The sequence below is a fragment of the Porites lutea genome, chromosome 1, assembly GCF_958299795.1.
Source record: "Porites lutea chromosome 1, jaPorLute2.1, whole genome shotgun sequence".
NCBI lineage: Eukaryota > Metazoa > Cnidaria > Anthozoa > Scleractinia > Poritidae > Porites > Porites lutea.
In genome coordinates, this window is record NC_133201.1 from 19,469,654 (window position 1) to 19,494,645 (window position 24,992).

General features: G+C 39.6%; 1 long non-coding RNA gene across 1 annotated transcript; it reads right to left on the bottom strand.

Moving 5' to 3' along the window:
* Positions 1-13,912: 13,912 nt before the first annotated feature.
* LOC140935906 (uncharacterized) lies at positions 13,913-21,123 on the bottom strand. Its single transcript, XR_012165271.1, has 3 exons — positions 21,109-21,123; positions 18,488-18,581; positions 13,913-14,036 (listed from the first exon to the last, which is right to left on the bottom strand). It is a non-coding gene; the product is annotated as an uncharacterized lncRNA (long non-coding RNA).
* Between the last annotated feature and the right edge of the window lie 3,869 nt (positions 21,124-24,992).

Here is a 24,992-nt window from a genome sequence, read left to right on the forward strand (position 1 = left end):
ACACACAGATTGAAAATATTCTGCTTGTAGTCATTCCCTGTTTCATCACACTTCGGCTATAATTAATACTCTTCCACCATGCTTTTGCCATCCCTCATTGAGAACAAGTACGATGTTTATTAATCAGATATAATCTTGCTTAAGACCAGCTAGTTAAAACACCCTCAAAACCCTTTTCATAATTGTAGAAGCAAAGCTCATATAATCAGCATTCAACAACGTTCCATAGGTAAAGGCCTTATCCAAACTGTTACCTTTTAACATACCATTTTTGACAGAAAAGGTAGTCCTTTTCGTATACCTTCCATTGACAAATGGTACCCCTATCTCATACCTACTATCAGTTAGTCTTCTTGCTTAGCGTTTAATAAATTAAATTGATACGGCTGTAAGATGCGTCGGCTGGAAATATTCAAGTTAAAGTCCCTTCTGAACACCTATAAAAAAGACGATTTTCTCTACCCTTTCATATACTTCAACTCACGAAATCCTTACCCTGTACATATACCCGAAGCCTGAAAAAGGTACCCCTTTTGGGCGGGGCCTTCCCGTATAGGCATCATGGAGAGTATCTCCACTGGCAATATTTAGGACAAACCTGTGCCTGCGATTGGTCCTTTAAAGTAGCAACTTCATTGTTTTTGGCGTGCAGTTGATTCTGGTACATCGCAAGTTTCTGCGCTGCTGCCTTCTCGTTTTCTCCCTTCTCTTGTACAATCGCTTGCAACTGCGATACTTGCTCACGAAGCTGATGAATTATACTTGCATTAGAAAACGCTGAATCCTCTCCTCCAGCTCTGATAATAGTAAAAATAGAAAGCATCACATAATGGTCGTGAAAATATTTCAAACAGCATTTTGATTGTTTAAAGTGATCAAAAGCGGCTTTGCAATCGCTTAGCAATCACAAAGGCGACAGCTGCAAATAAGATGAATTTCGCATCCTTTGAAACATTGAATTGTCACCGAATTTTTCCAAATTGTTCAATATGTCAAATGCAGGTGACTTTACCAAGATTAGAATTCCTTAACGAATGATCAGCTTACGGGTTAACACCCCATAAAACGTTGCATTAGAGAACGTCACGTCGTTGCCGTGCAGTAAGCCGTGGGCGGCTACACACGTACCAAAAAGTTTGATAAACCTGACGAGTTGTTGTTTTTGGTTCTTTTCACTGCGTTTTCTGGGAGCGGTGGTTTTATTTCATTTTGCCAATATTGCAAGTTACGCGTCCTAATGCGCTATCAGGGGCACCCAACGTCAATTTTCGGAAAATAATGAGATCTAGAATTTTCGGAACATTTGTTGTAAAATTTCTTGCTTACCTGCCTCTCCCAGGATTTTCGAACATCTAAAAAATGATATAATTGCCTATTTTTAACGGATTTGTACCCTAAAAAGGTCACCTAGAATTTTCGGGAGCCTTTTTTCTGGCTCAAATTTTCGAAAAGGTAAGTTTTGATCCCTACAATTTTCGGATCACTAGACTTTCAGCTAGGAAATCCGAACAGATGAAAAATTTTTAGGGGATAAAAATATGCCTATATCTACAGTTTAAATACTAAAATACGTTTGACAATGTTATGTTTAAGTGGTTTTGAACTATATTCTCGTTTGGTGCCCCTGCGCTATGGAACTTAACGTTAGCAAAGAAATTACTTATAAATTACAAACTTACAACTTCTTGTCAAACAACCATGCCTTCTAAGCAGTTTATTAAACGCTGCAAACAACTTTGAAAAACTGTAAGGCTAATAAGTTTTCAAAAACCAGAATTGCAATCCGTTTCAATCTTCTTAAACTTTGTCCATCCGAGTCTTCTTTTACATTTGCCTTGTTACTTGTACCTTCTTTTAATGTCTTGAGGGGTTATCTTTAATGTTTCACTCAGTTTGGTGGCATTTCTTACTGTTTGAATTTTCATAAATTCTGTGGCACAGCTCCTCAGTGGTTCCTTCAAACCCCTGTTAACTAAGGATTAATATGAGAGGGGCTCATGCTTTATTTTATCCCTAAAGAAGACCATACTCAATCCAACATGGTGTGACGGAGTTTTAGATTTTTCACACAGATATTTCTTTGCGCACAAACCTGAGCGACATCTATACGAGAATGACTAATGTCATTTCATCTTCAGTACCCTACGTTAACCCAAAATCTGCATTTCTATCCTTAAGCGAGACGACGATTACTCCCGTTATTTTCATTTGGGAGTCCCTTGCAGCACTTCTACGCGTAATTTCATGACCGAGAAATTTTATGTTGCTTTGTTAGTGACATCAGAATTAACCATTTTTCTCCGAATCATGGCTCAAATTAAGAGAGAATAATTCTCGAATCTAGCGACCGTACACAGGTAGTAGTCTGTATGATAGGAATAGTGTCTTCCGTTATAATAAAAACCGCGTTTCAATGCGAGCAAAACATCTTTAAAGAAGGACTCTAAAAGACAATTTCTATTTACTCAAAACCAGTCACTTTATCATCTTGACTAGAACGACAAACCAGAATTCGAATTGGAAACAAAAGATGTGCCGTTAAGGTATGCGTCACTGCATGTCAAATGCGGATACCAAATCGACATAAGCAACGTTAGCTGGTTTTGGTCTTTTTTATCGCCAAGTTGAATCAGATGTCAGTTACTTCACTGACTGCATGCAAAGAACCACTTTCAACCCGACAAGATTACACGACCATGGTTTCTGGTGTACATTTTCAACAAATTTGTAAAGGCTATTCAGAACAAATTGCAATAAAATCTTTATTAAAAACCGGGAACGGGCTTGTTTTTCATTAAAGGAAAACCTTCATCATGAAGGCGGATCACTCACTGTCTAGCCTGTTCCAGGCTCTCAGATCACTACACTATCAGATGGTAGGGATGACGCGTAAGTGAAAGGCACGCGAAAATAATTATGAGCGCATAATGGGAAAACGTTTTTTTTTTTTTCAGTTTTATTTTCGTGTACGCGCTTTCTCACGGACCCGACCATCTCGGAGCCTGGAACAAGCCAACCTCTGTCTTAAGTGGACATTAACAAGGGCAAATGTACCTGAAACTGCCATTTGACTGCAGAGCTCCTTTCAGATCAACAACCTCATCTCTCAGAGCTGCAATGACGCCACCTTTACGGTGACACTCTGCTTCGTATGAAGCTAGTCGGCTGAGTTCATCACCCATGCGTAACGGACGCTCCTCCTGGAAAATATGAAAATAAAAACAAAAACAAAACAAACTGTGACACAAGATAGTCAAGATAAGGATAAGATTTGGTAAGTTGTGACAAAAATAATTTCCAAGGGTATTTGGTGGGAAAAGTAGGCAGATAAAATTTATTCAATTGTTTTTACATTAAAATTGAGAACCCTACAAGATGCAAAAAGTGATAAATTTCAAGGTAAGAAAAGATCTTTGCTGAACCCTTGTCTTGAAAAATATTCAGCATGCATTGCGGCTTCCATAACGCACCAAGCTGAAGCAACATTATATTCTAATTCGCTACCCCGCTCAAACGAATATAAAACATTTATCATGTAACAAGCAACCTCAATTGGGGTGTGTCAACACGAGCCGTGTGCGACCCTCTTTATTATGCCTTCATCAACAGAATGGATGGAAATAATACAAAAACAGAATGAAAACTCGGAAATGTAAAAAATTACAGCAAGAAAAACAACCCAACAAAATGATCTAAACTATGCTCGTATAACAATGATTCATACAAAACGTGCTAAACTTTTCATATAGCAGCATGCAAAAAACTACGTCTAAGAGAAACCCCTGGTCACTGGGTATTTAATTTTGAGGGCGTATGGACGGTCGTAAGACGCGAATGAATATAAATGAGAACAACTAAAATATATATAGCCTACCGCTAATGAAGCAACAGAACAGCATACCATGTAACACCCCAAAGAAAAGGTTACATAACCCATGATAAATAGATTTATATTCTAATTCGCTACCCCGCTCAAACGAATATAAAACATTTATCATGCAACAAGCAACCTCAATTGGGGTGTGTCAACACGAGCCGTGTGCGAACTAAAAGAACGGGAAATACGGAAAATTAAATACCCAGTGATAATGAAACCGACAACAATGAATGAACACTATCCTTAATGTAACCGTCTTTTGCCTTGTCTGATTTCCAACGGCCGTGTCTTTTAAACAATCTGTCAGGCACTCGAGCATTAGCAGCAGCGGAGGCGCCTCCGGCCCTAAGGCTATGGAGACCGTAGTCTTGCTTGGGAAGACCGATGGAATCGAAAGCGCTAAGCACTATCTCCCGCGCTCTAGTATAAGACAAAGGAACAGACCCGCGCAATTTATAAGCTCCGGTACTGTGAAGAAAAACAAGAGGGCGAAAAATGAACTCTTCGCTGTCTGCTGAAAAAGAAGCGGCCACAAAATATCGTTGAACTAATAAATAAGGACATGTATGCTTGAAAGTTTTAGCGATAACAACCCAAGCCCCATCCCTGTAAACGTCAGTCTTACTTCGATGAACAAAGATTCTCATAAAAGAATCTTCAAACTGAAAATCACACCTGCGTAACTGAACCAACTCGTTAAAGCGAAAAAACCCTGCATAACCTAAAACGCACAAAGTAAGCACTCGTAAATCAGACAAACTAGCTGAAGACGATCCATACTTAGAAAATAAAAGCTGAATAGCCTCGGGGGTCACAGGCTCTTTCTTTTTAACAGGGATACTGAGAAGCCTCTTAGCAGATTCTATTAAAGGTAAAACTAACGAGGAATTACAGGGGTCGGGTAGACCTGCCAAATCATGCACCCACTTGAGCCCATAATGGACTTCGTCAATAGTACTGCAAGAAGCAGATTCTTGAATCAAGCTAAGAAAGAACAATGAAACGTGCACACTAGAAGCGGGAAATATAACAATTTCTTTAAACTGAGAAGCCCATTTTCTCCACGTATTGAAGCCCTTTTCGTACTTCCTCGCGGTACTGTCGGCTTTGGATTTAAGAAGAACTGCGGGGAGATCTTGAACCAGTGCCCGGAGTCGCCCGTCTTCAACCCGTTGAAAATTAGGCTGCAAGGCATCTTTGAGAACTTCTACGAGGATAAGAACAAAAATATATGGCAAAATTCCTCAGTACACGCACTGGGAGTCAATACAGCAATAAAAAATGGACGCTCAGGTAATGCCTCTGACCGGATGCAAAACTATTTAAGGCCGAATGGGCCAACTAAAAAACGACGGTAAACAAGCCACTCGGCGAGCTAGTTTCATGCGAAACGAGGACAAATGAACCGACGAGCGGAATAAAAAACACGTGAGCCAACATAAAGCCACTCGGCTTGAAAAAACTAAGGCCCCTTAGCGCCAATTCTGACTGCCAGCACCGCGCTGTTAAACCTGTCTGAACCAATGAGTGAATCTTTGTAACACCCAAGGGCAAAAATCCCTGAGGGATCGGGAAAATGAATGTACTCAAGGACGTACGGTTGGAATTGAACAGCATTTGCGAACAAGAAAGGCCAAAACACATTAGACGGCCAATAAGGGACGACTAAAGTACCAACCGCACCGCATACAAGGAGATGCTGAACCGCCCTAGTAATGCAGTGGACGGGAGGGACTAGCCAATTATTCTCTCCATTCCACGAGATTGAAAATGCGTCAACAGCTTCAGTGCCGGGCACGCGAAACCTAGAATTGAATCTGGGAAGATGGGCGTTGGCAGCATTCGCAAACCTGTCGACTGTATGTGGGCTCCAAAGGTGGTCCAAGTGTGCGAAGAACTCGGGGGTTGTATACCAGTCATCGAAGTCTACAATGTGGCTAATCGCATCAGCACAAGCATTAAGTTCCCTGGGAACCCACTGGGGAATAAGTGTAATATTGTAAGTTCGACAAAAATAGAAAATATCAAGCGCAGTAGAATGCAATTCTGCACTAGGACTCCCTATCTCCACAACACGAACGGCCCCTTGGCTGTCAGAATGCCACTTTACACACTTACCCCGAACCGAGGCTTTGAACGCACTTAAGGCAAATTGTATAGCCTTAAGTTCTCTCCAGGTAGAGCTCTTAGCTGCTTCGCAAGCAGTCCACATATGATGGGACACCTCATTAGTGCCCACAACAAAAGCCCCGCAGGAGACGTTGCTAGCGTCCGAATAGCTAAACAAAAGGGGAGCATTATAAGGCAAAATAGGTCTCGTATTAAGACTAACGATATTGTTTTTCCAGAAAAATATTTCAGAGAGGCAATCATTATGAAGCCCGATATTAAAACGGGAATCCCAACTACGGCGGGATTCTATGACCTTGTAAAGAAAACGGGTTTTGAGACGAGTCAGGTTACCCAAAACTTACGACATGGACATAACATGACCTGCGATAACGGCACAATCCCGAGCCGTAACATAAGGTGCGGATAGAAGAAATTTGTCAATCAGAGCGATAAATTTGCAAATACGTCTATCGGTAATAGAAATGGTACCGATAACTAAATCCCAGTGTAAACCCAACCAAACAAGCACCTGAGTGGGGTTCCATAGTGATTTGGCGGAGTTGGCAACAAATCCCGCACTGCTTAAGGATGATTGCACAAACAATGAATTTTCCTTGGCCATAGGCAGTGAATCCCCTTTTCCGCACCCATCGTCGAGGAACACAACAATTTTAATCCCGTTAGACCTCCAAAACTTAACGAGTGGTCTGAGACACTTGGTGAAGACGTATGGGGCTGAGCTAAGACCGAACGAAAGTGATGCAAAACAAAAACACCGAACAGTACCAGAAAAAACCTAGGAGAAACCCAGAAACGTTGGGTGATCCGGAAAAATATCGATATGATGATATCCAGACTTGAGATCGAAACTGAAAAGGTAATCGTCCTTATTAACATATGATAATAAAACTCTCCAATCTTCACACCTAAACTTCTGTTTCCAAATAAAATGATTGACATGACGTAAGTCCAGAATAAGCCTCTTCTTGCCTGAAGACTGTATCGAGACAGAGAGTGGATTAACGACATGTGGAATAAAGGGCACCTCAACGACGGCGTGAGTGTGGACTAATTCAGCGATAGCCGACTCCACGAAAGACGCATTATTAAGAGCTGACTGATTGTTAGAAAAACGCGCCTGACAAGGTGTGCTAATGAATGGGATCCGATAATCGAATTTAATAGTATCGATAACAAAACTATTGGCACCAATAGTGTGCCAATAACTTAAACAGGACCTAAGTCTACCCTTAAGTACTGGCAATGCGGAATTCTGTTCAAATTCAAATAGATTACGATCATAATCGAAATCGACTAATGAACTAGAGTCCCTTTCCCTGAAATACTCCAAATAAGAAGGATACATGTCTAATAAATTGAGTAAAGCTAATATCTAACCTTGGAGAACAAGTTTTTAATTCTGTGGTCCTATTTACCTCCAATGCCCGAAAGACCAGAAGAACTAGAAAAGGACGGCCCCGAGCTTGAAGATCTGGCTTGAGGATTAACTTGACACTGAGATCTCCAATGACCTTGCTGGCCGCAGGCGAAACAAATATCACTTGATCTTGGTTTGCTGAAAGCGCCAAAAGTACGAGAAATAGGTCTGGAGGATGATGAATGTTGGCCAGCAAACGCGGTGGTTGCGGTAGATGATTGGAGTTGTGAATAACCTTGCTTGGATGGCTTCGCTTTCTGTTGGCGTTGGTTGCGTTTACGAAGGGCCCTCTGCTCGGCACGGCGGATACGCTTTTCGTCCTCTGACCCGCTAGCCAGCTCGTCTGATAAATACTCGTTCACCAAATCCCAACCGGCGGCGGACTTGTCTGCCAGTCTGATAAGTTTGTTGCGCTTCTTGATGTCAGAGTCTAGTTCTTCCAGGTGAGTTTTAACAAGGACTAATTTTCTCTTCCCGAGAGCAACTGACGCCGACTTCACCTTCTCTGCAAGGTCGGAGTTGAATTGAAACTGTTTCTTATTACCTTCGAATCTAAACGTGATCTTGGATTCTTCTTTAAGCTTTTTGGCCACAGAATCGGTATTACTGCACGACTCGTCTTGAATATCGCGCTTCAAGGCGCCCAACTTCTTGTCGAAATAATCCTTAAATAGAGAGAACGCGGACGCTATATCACTGGATTCTGAAGACTGGATTGGTACTGAAGCTTCGAGAGGTTGAGACAAAGGTTGTTTAGGGAGCGAAGGCAGCAAAACGTCGCTGCCAGGAAAATCTGTGCTCGCTGGAGTAACGTCTTCAACATCGGACATAATTTTGAGGGCGTAGGGACGGTCGTAAGACGCGAATGAATATAAATGAGAACAACTCAAATATATATAGCCTACCGCTAATGAAGCAACAGAACAGCATACCATGTAACACCCCAAAGAAAAGGTTACATAACCCATGATAAATACATTTACTAACAATATTCATGGTCCTAACTCGACACTATCACCATGACCAGCAGTATGCAGTCTATGGAAAAGACTTTTGTGAGACAATTTTAAACGAATTTGAAATTTTAAACAAAGCAATCAATGACAACCACTTTTGTGAGACAATTTTAAACGATAAATGAGCTTACCATGCAGCATAATATTTCTATGGCATCCACGCCCTCCCCCAAAACCATTCCAAATACCTCATAGCCCTACACAAGGACTTGGCTTCCGGGACGGAAAGGTACTGAACAAATGTTTATACAAGGAGGCTCTACTCCGAGGTCAAACCCCTTACCTTTTTATGTACCATTTTTTATGAAAAAGTTACCCCTTTCGTATACCTGGTACCGCTTTCGCATACCTTGTTTAGACGTTTGCATCCCTTTTTAACTGCACTGTCTTTTGAATAGCTATCAATCACAACAATAAAACGTTTTCTCGACTTTATAAAACCATAAAATTCATCTGTTAGATCTTTTGGGCCCATTCACAGACCCAAATGACAGATTACCCTACCCTTTTATACACTTCAACAAGTGAAATCCCTACCCTTTTATATACCTGAAGCCTGAAAAACACACCCCTTTTGGGCTGAGCCTCCCCGCATAGGGAGTACCCCCCCCCCCCCCGGGCTTGGCTCCCCAGCGTACATACCATCAACCCTCCACTAAAAGAAGGTTTTGAGACAACAAATTTCACTGAAGCTCAAAGAAGCTTACCAGATCTTGAATGCTTTGCTCCCCTGTTGTCTGCACTGGACCATTAATTCATCCACCTGTAAATTCAGGAGACAATCTCACATGAAAATCTCAGCATTATTATCAGGGGGGACAGGAGGGGGTGCTAAACTTCCTACCTCCCATACCTTGCATTACTGGCCCCTGCCCCTTTTTCCTTGCCTTTCTTCCCCGGTGGGGTATTTCTGGGAATTCTTGGTGGGGATGTACCGCCCGGTTCTAAAAATCTTGACCCTATTTCAGACAAAAAATTTCATTATCCAAACCCGATTTCAGACCTAAAATTACTTACATAACATTTGTTTAAAATCCATTTCAAATTTGCATATCATCTTGCTTTCTTGTTCATTTGGAATAAAAATGACTAACACATTTATACACCCCCCTAGTTCCGTTGAAAACCATTGCTGGTTCCAGACCAAAATGTGCAAAGTCTATACCTTTTTCAGACTGAAACGGCCCAATAACCCTACCCTTTGAGGCAGTGCATACCTATACGGCTTCTAAAAGGAAGTACCATCCCCGGGCTCCCTCCCTATAGACCTTTTTCAATTGCAAAATATTACATGCAAGCTCTGACTTCGAAGCACTTTTAGAACTCCCACCACTCATATCCCTCCTGCAGCCTATACTTCTGGGCTCCCTACCGCCCCCCCCCGCCCCCCCCCCCCCACTCACATCCCTCCTGCTGCCTATCCTTCTAAGCTCCCTAACCCCCGTCCTCTCCCACCTATGAATGCTTTAGAGGAAAGTATCACACAGATTTTTCAGTGCCCTTAATGTCAGCATACAATTGTAAAGAAACATAAGAAGTTTGATTTCAATCTCTGACGACGGCGACGACGACGACGACGACGACATACATGTAATTGTCATTATTCTGTGTTATGTTTTTTTGTTAAAATTCTCACATTCATATGGTTAAGTCAGTGTGGTAAAAGCTACCAAAAAATTGCTGCAATGATTTCATTTTAATAATGGTCTTAAATAAACCATGAAAATCCACTGAGAATATTGGTCTGGTAACCAGAAGGTCATAGTTCTACTCCTGTTGGGAGCACTCAGATTTTTTTTCAGAGCTGCCTGTGTTGACCACTGAGTGAATAAACACCTTTCTTGTATATTTGATACAGGTCAAAATTAAATTCAGGTTAAAATTTTTCAAGCTAGGTTGGTTCTCAATTTTTTTTGTCTCCCAGCTCTAATGCATTAATATTATTACGGTTAGGAGAAAAGGAAAACTAGTCTGAGAATCAACCTTTTACCTGAATTTAATTTTGACCTGTACCATACATATCAGGCCACGAATTCGCCATCACATTTCTATCACATATCAATATTCTAGTCCAAGCAGTATGCAATATATTTGTCACATGAACCCAGCTTAGTAACCTTAGCTCCCACGAGTCTCATGTAGTTTAGTGTTAGAGCATCTGAACTAGTAACCACAAGGTCATAGGTTCCATTCCTAATGGGAGTACTGGGTTCCTTCTTTTGAGCTGCAGCTGTGTCACCGACTGAATAATCTACCTCGGTTTTTTTAAATTTCAATTTCACCAAAAATCTTCACTTGTCTGTCAAGCAAGTTTAGAACAGAATATACACTAGATTGATTGCAAAATCTACCACCCCCAAATTATCACTAATTAGACATGACTTTCTTTACACGCTGGCATTCATAACAACTTACTAACCTTTGGATCAGATGGGCCTCTTATTTCTGATACTGGGCCACCAGTCCCAGGCAAACTGACTAGTTCAGTGCTTGTATACAGTGGTACACCATCAGTACTCACTGATGTCACAGGGTTGATATAAGGAAGGGAGGTGACTTCACCTGACTGTGATGTTGCCATCGGTGATGACAGAACACGGTGTCTGTATGATTCCTATGGCTTAGACAGACCCAAGGATGGGTAATGAAGTGTTGAAGATGAATCAACAAGAAATTCAAAACCTGCATTTCCTGTTTAGTTGTACGCATGTTAAGGAAGTTCTGCAATCAAATACATTAGGTATGCATTGTTAATTCATTTAACTATATCGAGCAAAATATCAAATGTCATCAGCTGAAAAGATACAACTCACTTTGACCCTGACTGACTATGACTTAAGGTTGTCGGTTGTCGAAACGTCAGTCACTGTCAATGAGCAGTCATATTGGGGCATTAATTAGGACTACACTCACCACACACTTTCTTTTACTGTTGTTATCATTTTTAAAAGGATACCAAATCCAAACCTTATTACATCAACGGAGGCAAAGTCTCACAGCTGCATTCAGTACACGACAATCATTTATATAAGTACCATGTGCTGAGTTTAGATCTTGAACCACAAAACAGCCCTCCACCTCATTGTATTCTATAACAGCATGCTGCCACTCTATGTTAGAACACTATGATAAAAAATAAAGGAAAAAGGTAAACTACACTGTAAATTTCATTGCCTTCCATACATCCAACTGGGCACCTGGAAGTTACAATCAGTCGTAAATTACATAATTATTATTCATTAATAAATAAAAACTAAGAGTGACCAACAACAATCTTTTACCAACAAAATTAATGCATTATCAAGAGAAGGTTATGAGAATTAGTAAAATGATCACCTTAAAGAGAAATGCTTTGATCCTTTATCAAATTCTCTCAACTAACTCTTTAACAAAATGACTGGTATGGAGATCAGTCCAGAGAATTTGTGTTCGAAAATAATTTTGAGATTCAAAGGCCCTAAGTTCCAAAACAGTATAAAAATTGGTGCCAAACGAGTATATCGTAGGGGTGCAATTTTACCTGGTTTGCAATGTTCTGTGTTCCGTGGAAGTTTCCAATGTCACCATTCCAATCTTCAAAAACAAAAAGTGAACTAGGCGCGAGGGGCCCATGGTCAGACACGTTTTTCTTCAAGTGTAGCAGCATATGATCGATGGTTCATCAACACATATCTTGGGCCTATGGAGAAAAAATGAAAAGGTACAAAATAATTACTTTCAAGAAAGGAGAATTCTGACACCATATATATAGCTCCTAAAGAATTCCGAGCTCCAGGTGAGAATAGAACTCACGACCCTCTGAGTTCTAGTTTGGATGCTCTAACCCCTGAGCTACTGGAGGCTTTATGGCAAGCAGAGTCGAAATTTAATTCTAAAAAAACCAGTCATAGAGGACAAGGTACATAGTAGAATTATTTTTATTACGAAACCTTTGTTATGTTAATCATTATAAGTATAAAACTCACTCAGGCTATAATACAAATCTATTTTTTATGACATTTCTCTATTTCTGATTGGCTTAATTAGTAAAGCAAATTATAATATTATTCAACTCGCCTTTTGTATAATTTAGGGATTAGTGCAGATCAGTGGTATTATCTGATAATGTATGAATAAAACTTAATACCCAATCATTAGTGTCTACTCGTGATATAGAAACTGAAACCAAAGGTAAAAAGTCTCTAATTCCATGTCATGAAGTTACTAACCATAGTATGCATCAAACATCTCAACAAAGTGCATCAGAAACTTTCCAGCTGTTTCAAGTTGTTCAGGAGAAATTGACCTGCCAGACAACAAGAAAATTCCACCAACCAGTAAAGCATTATACTGTTGATAATATTCCTCACTGAGAACACCTTTCATGCAGGGGACGGAATAGTAAAATAACCAGTTGCGGTACTCTGTTGCTGCAACAATAATTACTGAAAATGAAAATATTATTGTTTACTTCAAAGTTAAGACATTTCAACTCTAGCTAAAAGACCTACAGTTTTTTTCTTTACAGCCATAAAAAATGCAACCTTTTTTTCATGCGTTGTTAAATTCTATATGTTTGTTCTCAATATAAATAAAAATAGTAATAATAATAATATTAATCAAGCAGATCTATAAATTTTAACAGTATGATAATAATTATTACCTTTCCAAAATTTAAGGTGATGTTGAACACTTCTAAGGATTCTACTAATTACACCAGGGGGCTTGATCTCCAACGGACGTTTGTCAACTCTTTCAACACTGTTACCACAGTACCACCTCTTTGAATTGAACCATGTGATGATCGAAATAATGCTACACCATCTGTATTGAGCTTCACTGAGAGGTTATATTTCTCTGAAAGGAAACCACCTGGTCCACATTTGTTTTGATAAAGGGCGCCATCACAGACATCTTCAATGTTGTTTTCACCCCTTTTTACTCATTGAAACCGGTATTGCAGGCTATTTGCAAATTCTGGGTCTGAAAGAAAAAGCAAGGACCATGGCCAAAATTAGAGAAATGTATGAAAATTAATATATGTAAGTGCATATATATGCAGGGTTCATACAGAGTCTTGAATTCTTGAAAAAGTCTTAAAATTTGCCCAGCAAATTATCCCACAGAACAGGGTGAGGATCATATGGTATTGCTATGGGGCACACCATACCATTCCCAAGCAAAAAGCTATGGAGAATGTATGGACCTTTATTAGTAAGCAATGTAGTCATCCCATAGCAATAGACAACAGAGCGAAAGAGAGAGATATCTATGAGTTTGATATGTGGGGCTGTAGCCCATATCAAATCCACATAATAAAAATACATGGACCATACCTTCTTCCATATCACTTCCAGACTTGGGCCATATATGTCCCATACCATTTAACTCAATAAGGGCAATATGTTTAGACAATAAACTTTACAAGTCATGTACATTGTACATGTAAGTGACATATAAAGATTAAAAAACTACGCATAGCTAGTTTACCATTGTTTGTCATGAGGACTGAAGTAATTTATGAGCCTTTGATCAACATGGCTGACTAGAGCTTCTTTTCCAGGATAAGGCAAAACTTGACCTTTAACACAGACATCTATGTTTGCCAATGCCTCTTTAAAAAAAAAAGAAACATGTAGAAAAGTAAGTAATTTACAGTGGATGTTTCTGAAACAAAGACCTTTTACCTGAGACCGTTTGGACTAAAAAGAAAACCCATGGACCAGAACAAAGACCCAGTGGACTAAACCAAAGACTGTCTCAAACATGTACTACCATCCACCCCCCATGATCTGTAATGGCTTTCCCCAGGGTCTGGAAAGGTATTTTTTTGGATCTCGGGTTTGACCAAAGTTCGGTGCATGATTCGGAAAAATGCAAAATATCCTGACAGGAAAAGGGATAAGACTGCTGCTACCTGGGAAGCATGATCCAGCAAATCTGGGCATGGGAAGCAGGATTATTTGAATGTCTGTCGGGAAATCTTAGGTTTTAGCAGCAAATGTGAATCAACCAGGTGAGCGTTCAGTGGTGTCTCCTATCAAAGCAAGAGCTCTATACAGTGTAAATAAAAATCGACCCAGGCTGTCCAGTAATAATTACAAACAGACAAGCAGACTAAAGCCTCACTTTTACAACTGGATGTCAGGAATGAGCTTGTGGTCCTAGCATACTAGTGATTGCTCAAGCTTTTACATCTATCGTTAATCTCAAAATTATTTGATCAGATAAACTTATGGGAAACAGTACAATGATCTCAGCTCTGTTCCCTTAAATCAGACGAGTCTTCTAGCCCCAGAGAATAGCGTGTTCAGGCGTTCAAAGAGGTGCAAAGAAAAGTGAGCGGGAAAAAACATCCAGGGGATGGGAGTAGGGAGATGGAGAAAAAACCCTCCTCTCTTCCTCTTCATTTCTTCCACTTTTTTCCTTCCATTCCATCATACTGAGGTATAATTCAAAATATCTACATCATACATTTACAGGGTTTTGCAGCAATTAGACTTTCAACTATAAATGTACTAGGGAAACAAAAAATGGGATTCAAGAAAGCAATGATAAAAAGTGTGGGATGAAAATGTGAAAATGGAGTGGGAATACAGGAGCAGAATCCCCCATTCCAGACCTAGCCTGCGTAGCTGGCGGTATTGTGTGGGTGCGAGATTAAAGTTTTGGCGGCGGAGCCGTGTTCCAAAAAAAAGGAGTAGGGACGAGGCGGTTGAAATACCGCCTGCCAGAAAACCCCGGTATTTTGAATGGTCCGCACACCAGTGTGCGGGGAAACGGATTGGTCGAGGGCCATACATATGTCAATCATGTTAGATGAGCCTTTACGTATATTTCCCAATTTAGGGAGCAGATGGCAAACTGGAGAAGACGTACATGTAAAGTGATTATGATTTCCGCTTTAGAAAGAGCATAATTGATGACCAAATTGCCGAAATGGCGTCTTTAAACTTCACAGCGCTAGAATTGCCTTAATTTAGCCGTAAGAAACAAAGGTCAAAGAAAATTAAAACACTTTACAACTGCATCTGAGATCAAATCCTATCAGGAACACCTACAGAAGAATAAACCACCAGAAATGGTTACTCAGTATGCGTGTAACAAACCAGCTTCATGACCTTTTAATGTTAAGCCTAGTGTTGCAAAAAAAGATTTACTCAGTCAAAGTTTAGAATGATACATGCACTGTGTAGTGCTAGTAACCTTCGAGCGAGGGCCGAGAAAATAAAAAAAACCTCTGTTCAAGCAAACTAACAAGGTCACGTTTCACATTGTCACGAGCTTAGGAGTCGTGTTTAGCCTGTCAACGCTTATTTCTAAACTGGTTTCTCTTTGATTGGCTGATTTAATTGGGATCAGCTAACGTGACAAAAGTGGGCGGCATTCGAAAAATCATGGTTCTCTGGCAGGCGGTATTTCTCGCGGCTTCGCCGCTCGTGACGGCTCTGCCGTCAAATCTAACTCGACTATATTACAACGGCTCCGCCGCCAAATCTCACTCGACTACTACACAATACCGCCAGCTACGCAGGCTATTCCAGACCCTGTTTCCCCTTAGGCCAACGGTCATCTATTGAGTCATTTTATTAATGACAAACATAGACTGCAAAATAGTTGTATTTTGCTCAATAAAAATAGTTTCCTTTGCACAAAGCATGCACAAAGCATGCAAGCCATCTCTCTCACATCTCTCCCCAGTCTCGCATTCAATTCATTCACAATGTTTACTAACCTAAAAACCAATATATTAATTTTTTTGGCCCCTATCTCTCTCTTCTTCTGTTTCAGCATAGAGAAGCAAAAGCTGGAACAAACTTGTTCGCATTTTACTTTTTACACCTACATACAATGTTAAACTTTTACGACTGCCAAAAGCCTTGAATATAGCATTGTGCATGTGCCCAAAAATATTAAAGGCACTATGACATTACAGTCTAACCTCTCCTTATGGACACCAACACCACGGCAAAACGCACTGCGCATGAGCACAAAATTTAACATCCGGTCAGCTTTTTATTTCTGGTCTAGTATATAAACCAATTGCGTAAGCATAACATTGCCGTCGCGTCAAGTTTAAAAGCAAAAAGGGAGAAACAGACAAAAAAGGGGGCGAAAAAAATCACGCCATTCGAAAGCTTACCTTATTGTAGGAAATTAACGCTCCAGGAAATTAACGCGAATCGTTACAATTCGCGTTAATTTAAGTCGCGTTAATTTTGTTGAGCGTTAATTTCCGCAACGTTAATTAAGTGCAGCGTTAATTTCCGCGCTCTTAATTTCCAGTATTTTAACCCCAATTTTGGAACCTGTCCAGACACAAGTTGTTGACACCTAAAAAACATTAACTACAAGCTTTCTTTCTTTCAATTAACCCTTTATTTTTCATCTTTCACAAAAGCTAAGGCGAAGGTTTACAATATTTCGAGTTCATCTTCATCGTTGTCGCTGTCAGAAGTGATGTCAGCTCAGTTTTGTTCAGTTTTGAATTTTTTTGCATCCAGTGTTGAAATAAAATAATTTGTTCCAGTTGTCACCACCAACTGTGTCTTAATCGCGTTAATTTCCTTCATTATGAAATTCTGCCTCCTCTTTTGCGTTAATTTTCTTTATTCAAAAGTCGTTTTCCATTAAATTTGCATTAATTTAAGTTGCGTTAATTTCCAATACCTTAATTTCATGGAGCGTTAATTTCCTATAATAAGGTATATATTTTTCTAGTGTCAAACTTTTGCACCACATGGTTATCTGTTTGCACCAACGGTGAAGTTTGCAGGTCGCGAGCGCTCAACAAGACGAATTATTTGTTTTTACTGGCTTTCTTGCATTCTACTGGTTTGGCATAAGTTAATTTGGGAGAAGGTGATAACTACGAAAAGAATAACAATACTTTATATGAAAGAAACCAAAATAAAGACATCATCATCATCACAACACCAGGAAATAAAATTTTAACCCGTTCAATAATTTTTTTCATTATCAGAGAAAACAAGAACTCAAAACAAAGGATGGGCAGGATTTAATAACAACTTCGACTTTGATGACTGCAGTCACGAACAACCAGAGCTTTCAGTGCCGGGAAACTAAACATGCCTATAAATGACTTTCATTCAAGAAAATGCCTATTCAATTCTTTTACATGGTTGTTCTTTGGTTGAAAACTTCAGTAATTTCAGACTGTGCGGCTCGGCTGCATCTCATGCAAACACGAAACTTCCAGCTGCTAAATACATGACATGAAAATTTCAAAAAATAAATAAATAAATAGAGTTGTCAACTTGTTGCCAACCTCAACAGTATAATTAAGCTTATTTTTCATGGCAATCAACTTTGAAGAGTTTCGTTTCAAAACACGGTAAAACTCACTGGTAAATAAAACTACAAAGCGATTGTCTGTTGCCGTTTTCCAAATCAAGCTCGAATCGGCTTTAAGACATGAAGACTGAGAAAATGAAGAACTGGAAATTAGAACTACAATACACAAGCTTGCAATGATAACTTTTTATGCCTTAGTTTCAGCCAGGTTAAGTGAAAAATAACAGTCAAAAACTTTGTTTTCGTGAATGAAAATCAGTTTACCTGACACCCTAGCCAAAATTAAACGCTGAGTTATCATCAGCTTACCTTTTCTGAATCTAATCGACTAATTGTTTGAGTCATCTGTGCCTGGTTATCCATAAAAGCAATTTCAATAACTACAAAATAGTCAAAAACACGAGCAGCATGAAGCAAAACAACTGAACCACAAGCTGCACACAGAATGAATCCGAGCACACGTGGAAGCTGACTTTGATCTGACTGGAAAGTGTGACTGAAAAAGAGACCGGAAATGTTCAAACTGGCGCATGCGTAGGTGTTTTGCTACGGTGTTACGGACAGCTCTCTATTACGGACAGTTTGTTTGATCCAAGAAATGCCAATTAATATCATGCATTCCCTACCTAATATGGACACCTCTGTAATGCGGACAATTAGTCCTGTCCCTTTGGTGTTCGTGTTAAAGAGGTTTGACCGTATTATTCTCTTCTGTACTAAGTTTCTAGTTGTATTTAAATCTCTACTCACTTGCTAATGATTCTGTGATTCCATTAAAACAGGATACCATGATAAGTGGTGCTGAATAGTTCAATAGATGTTGCTTACTCACTGCTTTTTATTCCTGTCCAATAAAGTAGGAAAATTAATAAACAAGGATACAGTGGTAGTAACAGCAGGGCACAAAGCAGGTTTTGGACTGTTGTCAGTCATGTTGACCAGCCAAACAAATTTAAGCATGGTCATGGCTCATTAATTTTTGTGACGGGTCAAAACAATGGGTAATTGTGAAGAACAACTACCCTACACCGACAGATGACTGACAGTTAACTGACACATTACCAAAATACTATAAGCGACACTTTTTGTATTGAAGGTCAGACCATATTAATTTTTCTGATACATGTATGCTAAAAAACTCTTTGCATTGCAAAATGGGGACAAATATTGAAAGAAACATTTAACAGTTTTTGAATCCAGGTATACAGCTGGGGCCCAAAACAAGGATTTCAGCGCTGTTTCACAGATGGACTTAACCAGAGTTTAGTTTCATCTGTGACGCAGGTAACAACCACTACATAAGTAACTAAACTGTGCACAAAAGGTTTATAGGGCGAGGACCTGGTTCCTTGAAAGATGAATAAGTTTAACCCAGGATAAAGCAAAATTTTAATTAAAGTTTTCTTGTCTAAGAAAACGCAACTCAAGCCTACAAAATAGTGTTGAGCCTTCACTCCAAGATATGGTAATGATAAGACAAAAATTAATGTTACTCTAAGCAATACACGGGAAGGTTAATACAAAAACACAACAAAATTTCAATCCTGGATTAGCACTAATCGGCCTTTCAGGAACTGGGCCCAGGATTTCATTGGGTGTTCCAACCCAGACTTTGCCAACATCAGAGAACGTTTACTATTATTTTACCACTAATATTAATCATAAAAAAAGTTGACAGGCTGCAAAGAAAGCCAGTTTTATAGCCTGCCATTTGGGCAAGCTGTAGCTAGCATGACTACCAGCCCACAAGTCATTTTAACTAGCCCCAAAACCCTTTTGATTAGCAGGATTGATTACAATCCTTCTGTAATTTGAATTTCCCAAAAAACAGCACTTGCCCATCGGGCAAGTTAAAGGCACGCGATCACGGTTATGCGCATGCGTGCTGTTTGTCTATATTCAGAATAACTTTGTCGGGTCAACACTAAATTCGAAATCGCCATTACCGGTACAATCATTGAAAATCCTTCGTTTTATTCGGACATCCATCGCTTTGGCTGGTCTAGTTATACTTTGGTAGTGGTGATTAACCTGTGGCTGTGTTGTTTGACTGGTTACGTTTTAAGAAGACACAAAAACTAATGTTTTGATCATGGAGGTTTAGAAGAGCATCGTGGCCGTCTGGCAACAGGAAGTTCTCAAGAGTCTTTGGAGATAGAGAAGCTTAGCCGATCGATCTGGTATAGTTCTAGGGGTAGTGTGTGGCTTACGAAAAGAATACACGACACTTAAAAAGTGGTTAAAGGCATGAGTGCGTTCAACTTTGATTTGATTTTTGACTCCGACCTGTAGTTATACCACAAGAGGCCACGCGATCTGCACCGATCTGGTACACTTGAAATGTTCCTTGTATCTTTGCTTTACGATCGTATATGTTTAAGAATTGATGTTTTTAAAATAAATTAATGCCTGAATATTCTGTTTATAATCTAGTTTCTTTATGTGTTCTACTCGATAACATTGTTTTGTGGAACACTGACCCAATGCAACGCAAATGAATTAATTTTGTTCATTTGCTGATAAGCAATTAAATTTATGCTCAATTAAGGATAATCTTTATACTCATATGTTGTGTGTTTTTGTCACCGGTCAGGCGCTATTTGTAGGTATTTCTGGGTTTATATAAGGCGAACTGAGGGAACAGTAATCAGGTATTTGTTTACAAATTTTGTTTGCCGATCCATATCGTTGACTGCTTTGTTAGCATGGGTACGACCTCATAAAAATACACATTGGTAAATGTCTGTTTCAAAGCAGCACAGGGCTGTAAATCTTTTTCTTATTGGCCGCAACATATAATCTGAGGAGAAGCATAGAATAAACTTGAATTATGGGGATAAATAAAATCAAACCAAATGCCCGGAAATACTCTCGCGTCGCGAACAATTAATTTGAATTTTGTAAATTTACTTTCGTGCATCTAACTCGCTTCCAATTGGTTTAAAAACAATCAGCTACTGTCAGAACTCACACATGCGCATTATCGTGAACCAGTCCCTTTAAGAACAAACACCACTAGCCCGATAGCAAAATCAACTAGCCCCAGGCCAATGGACACGACCTTCTGACTTTGCACGCTGAGTTGACTAAAACTGGGTTTTTCTAGTTACACTGTACCATAACTGCTGGTTGAATATGCTTTTGAAACAGTAGAAGCATAAAAAAATCGAAACCCCTTCTACACATTAATTTTTAGCTACCTTCAGATTTAGATTTTTCACTCTTCTGGATGACCGGATGGGACTTTTTTCAAGCCTAGCTCCTACTCTTTAAGAACAACCATGCTTTCACACCAAGAGGAAAACATTGCCTTTTGAGGATACCTCTGGGGTCAACATTAAATTCTTCTGTACACACACAACACACAGTACCTTGGCTTGATGGACAATGTCTTTATCACTAAAGTCACCATGACCTGTATGTATAATTATCACATAATCAGCACATTTTCTCAAAATTAACATACACACTGTAGCTAACCTTACAATGACATTGACAATAATAATCCAAGGGCTCAGCATAGTACTCAAGTTTTGTCTTTAAAAAATTTAAAAGTGTTAGAAGCTTGGAGTACAATTTTCACCTCTGGTGAACTTACTGCATGCAATGTAAATCAATTTTTTCAATTTACATCAAAGACGAGGTCACTGGTTCATGCATCTAGCCATCTCTCTTGGCAGGAACAATCACCAGTGACTAGTGCAAATGGAACCGATGATTTTCATCATGGTATTAGAGATGTGAAAAATGATGTAATTTCATTTGTGTTAAATTCCCCACCTCAGTAAGAACTACAGTATTAGTTGTCAAATTCCTGCATGACCCATTGATGTCCCCAGGGTTTGCCAGAGGGAGACATGTTGACCTTGATACGTAAAGTAAACCCAGTGGTTATTTGTACGGGATCCATACACCAGCTTGTACTTCCTAATCATATGGGATTCTTTCTACAGAAGTATATTTGTGTTTATATTTTATGAGTTAAGTTCATATCATTTTCACTAGTAATGTATTCTACCCCCATTGAAATTCTGCTCAACAAAATGTTCATAAAAGAAGTCTGTTCAATTTTAAATGAAAAAAAAATTAGAGTAACCGGAGTGGGATTCAAACTCAGAGTATAGGTCTGCAGTCTCTACTGTACTACATAAACCAATATCTAGAGCACCGTGGGGGGGGGGGGGGATACTTAACAAATTTTTTAGGCTCCGCCCCAAGGTCCAACCCCTTACCCTTTTATATACCACTCTTCACAATAAAGGTGCCCCTTTCGTATACCTTCTACTGACAAATGGTACCTCTTTCACATAATTTGTTTAGAACTTTGCATCCTTTTTAACAGCTGTAAATCCACTGTTATTTAAATAGGAATCAATCACAAAAACAGAACGTTTTCTCGACTTTTATCTGTTAGCCCTTTGGGTCCTTTCAGAGACCCAAATGACAGATACTTAACAAGTGTAATCCCTACCCTTTCACATACCTGAAGCCTGAAAAAGGTTCCCCTTTGGGGCAGAGCTTCCCTTCGCTGCTGATGTAAGTTTGATTTGAAGTTACATAACAACGACCCCAACCCTAAATAGAAGCCTACTATTTCGAGTCAGTGCTTAGCCCTAATCTGACTCTTGTCAGGGCAAATTGCCATTCAGTATTCAAAGTAAATGGCATGTGTGATGCAGGGTTTTCAATAAAAGCTGGTGGCAGGCTAAATCGCCAGCTATTTCACATGAACTTACTGCCTACTTCTCTTTGCAAATTACCCCAGTTAAATAGAGTCACTGAATAAAAAAGCCAAAATTTAATGATGTCTGTGTTCTGTTCAAACACTCTAAATTTTGCTCCAGAATGCTGAAAATGCATTCTAAGAGGCCCAGATTTCAAAATTTTTCCAGTAACTAGTGATTTTGGGTACTGGCAAGTTGCTCCTTTGCCACGAGTTTTTTTCCTTCTCCACCTACTCCAAAGCTTTTGCCACATGCTTAAAATCTTACTGAAAACCCTGTGATGGCTTTTATATTTAAAACAAAATGTACAGATTGTTACCTTACCAAGTCCTATGGAGTGCAGATGCATTTCTTGCAGTAACCGTAACCCAGTAATGTCCATTGTCGACAGCAACATCCACTACATTGCTCAACTCCCGTGTGATATCCCAAAAAGGCTTGAAAACAGCACACACATCTTTCTCTTGTTCAGCTGTTGCGAGCACAGCTTCGAGAAATAAAAGGTTTGTGCTTATCATGTGCGAGTCTTTCAAAGGCGTTGTATCAATGTTTAGCTGAAAAAAAAAACAAAACATGCGAATTGTTTCAGAACACTACACTCTAGCACTACCAAGGCCACGTTACGTTCTTCAGATGTACGGATCAAGAAGTCAAGGATGCTGTCTACGACAGAATCAATTAACAAACATGCATCTGAAGCTACAATTGTACGTACATGTAGGCTGATTGATGATAATGCTAACCGATTTTAGGAACTTAACTTCAGCTAATATTTTCCTCTTTAATTTTGACAGTCCCTCCCTTGATTTTTGTAAATTTTGGCTTCTTTCGAACAGTTTCTCTTCAATTCTCTTCTCCACCATTTTTGCCGCCATGTTGAACCAACTGGTATCCAGTACTTTACGAACCCAATGAGCCGCGCTCCTCCCCTCGTTTCCAGTCTATGACGAGTTGGGGGGAGTAATCTCGTAGCTTGGCGGGGTATTTAAATTTCGTGCCATAAAGTTAAAAAGCTTACGTGTACTTTAGAGCCTCGTTCGATTGTTGGACAAACCTAGTTTTCCTTTTTTTCCACGTTTTCTTCTCTCTCGGCCGGTTTTTTAAAACCTGAGCTTTGCCCGTGCGTTTTTCAGTGATGTAAGCCAACAATACGTGGGGCGTTGTCCCTTTTTAAATGTGTTGAAGCTAACAAATTTGAACTTTAATTTCATAGCGACGATTTGCCCGAAAGCTGGGGCCAAACCACTGCCAAAGAACGCAAAACTTCCACTTCCGGTTCACGTGTTTAGCTCAAAAAAGCCTTTCCTTAAGCTCCCTGTCAACAACTATTCTGCTAAAGGGAAATGCAAAGCATTCGGTTTGACGCATGGAGATTTATAAAACAAAACATTACGCAATATGCTGTTTCTTATTGAAACAATACCACTTTAATCAAGCACAAAAGCACACGTACCAACTCGCACAACCATATCACCCAGGCAGTTTATTTGGCCCTTATTGGTGCTCATCAGCATGGCATACGCATTGTCGTGGCTGCCATCTTTGACTTTATCACTGAAGAAGAATGGGTAGAGCGTGGGCGTTTAAGGGTGGGGGGAGGGGAGGGGGCGAAACAACCAACAGTGGGCAACAAAATTGCATACACATTGTCCTTAAATGGGTAACTTCTGAGAACAAAACAATTCACACCCACCCACCCACCCCCCACCCCTCCACTAAAAGTTGTTTGTTTTTTTAATATTTCTTACGAGTAGCTCAAACAGCTGCACGACATTGCATAGAGGGGGTGAGGGAAGGGCAAGCTTAATTTCCCCTTTGAAGTCAGCAAAGTATCTGAATAAATTTTGTCGCCGATTGAAGAATTAACATAACGGCTAGGCAACTCAAAACATTCCTGCATCCAAAGAAAACAAGACCAATTTCAGAGCTGAAGCACACATTCAGAACAACTCCGCGCTATGGCCAGTACCTTACGCATGCGCACATTTATATCACCCGGACAGTGAAAGAAAACGTCTGTAGCCTGACTGATGGGAAGCGCGAGATTCAGAGCGAACCGGCAGAAAAATTGGAATTGATTCTAGCTATTTCAGTTAACTATTGAACTTAATAGGCTGAAAAAAAAAAAAGAAAAGAAAGAAAGAAAGAAGAAGAAAAAGAAAAGAGAGAAATATAAAAACATTTCTCTTTCTTGAGTAAGTCACGCCGGTGAAGTCAGTTTTTGACCAGATTTTTTTCTCAGCACTGTATTCCTTCTCCCCCGGGAGGAGGAATAAAGTGCTGAGAATTTACAAGGAAAGGATATCGATGCACAAACAAGAAGGCAACCGTTAATTACCAAACGAAACCAAGTAATCTGTGTATATTGGTTTAGGGGAAATTCGGTATTATTAACTTATTATCTGCTTCTACATGGCTTGAAAAATCTTGAGAAACTAATATTTTTTTGAAAAAAAAGACAAACAATAAATAAGAATCCAGTCGAGGGAATCATAAGTCACAGACCATACAACTACTCCAAGGAGCGCGCA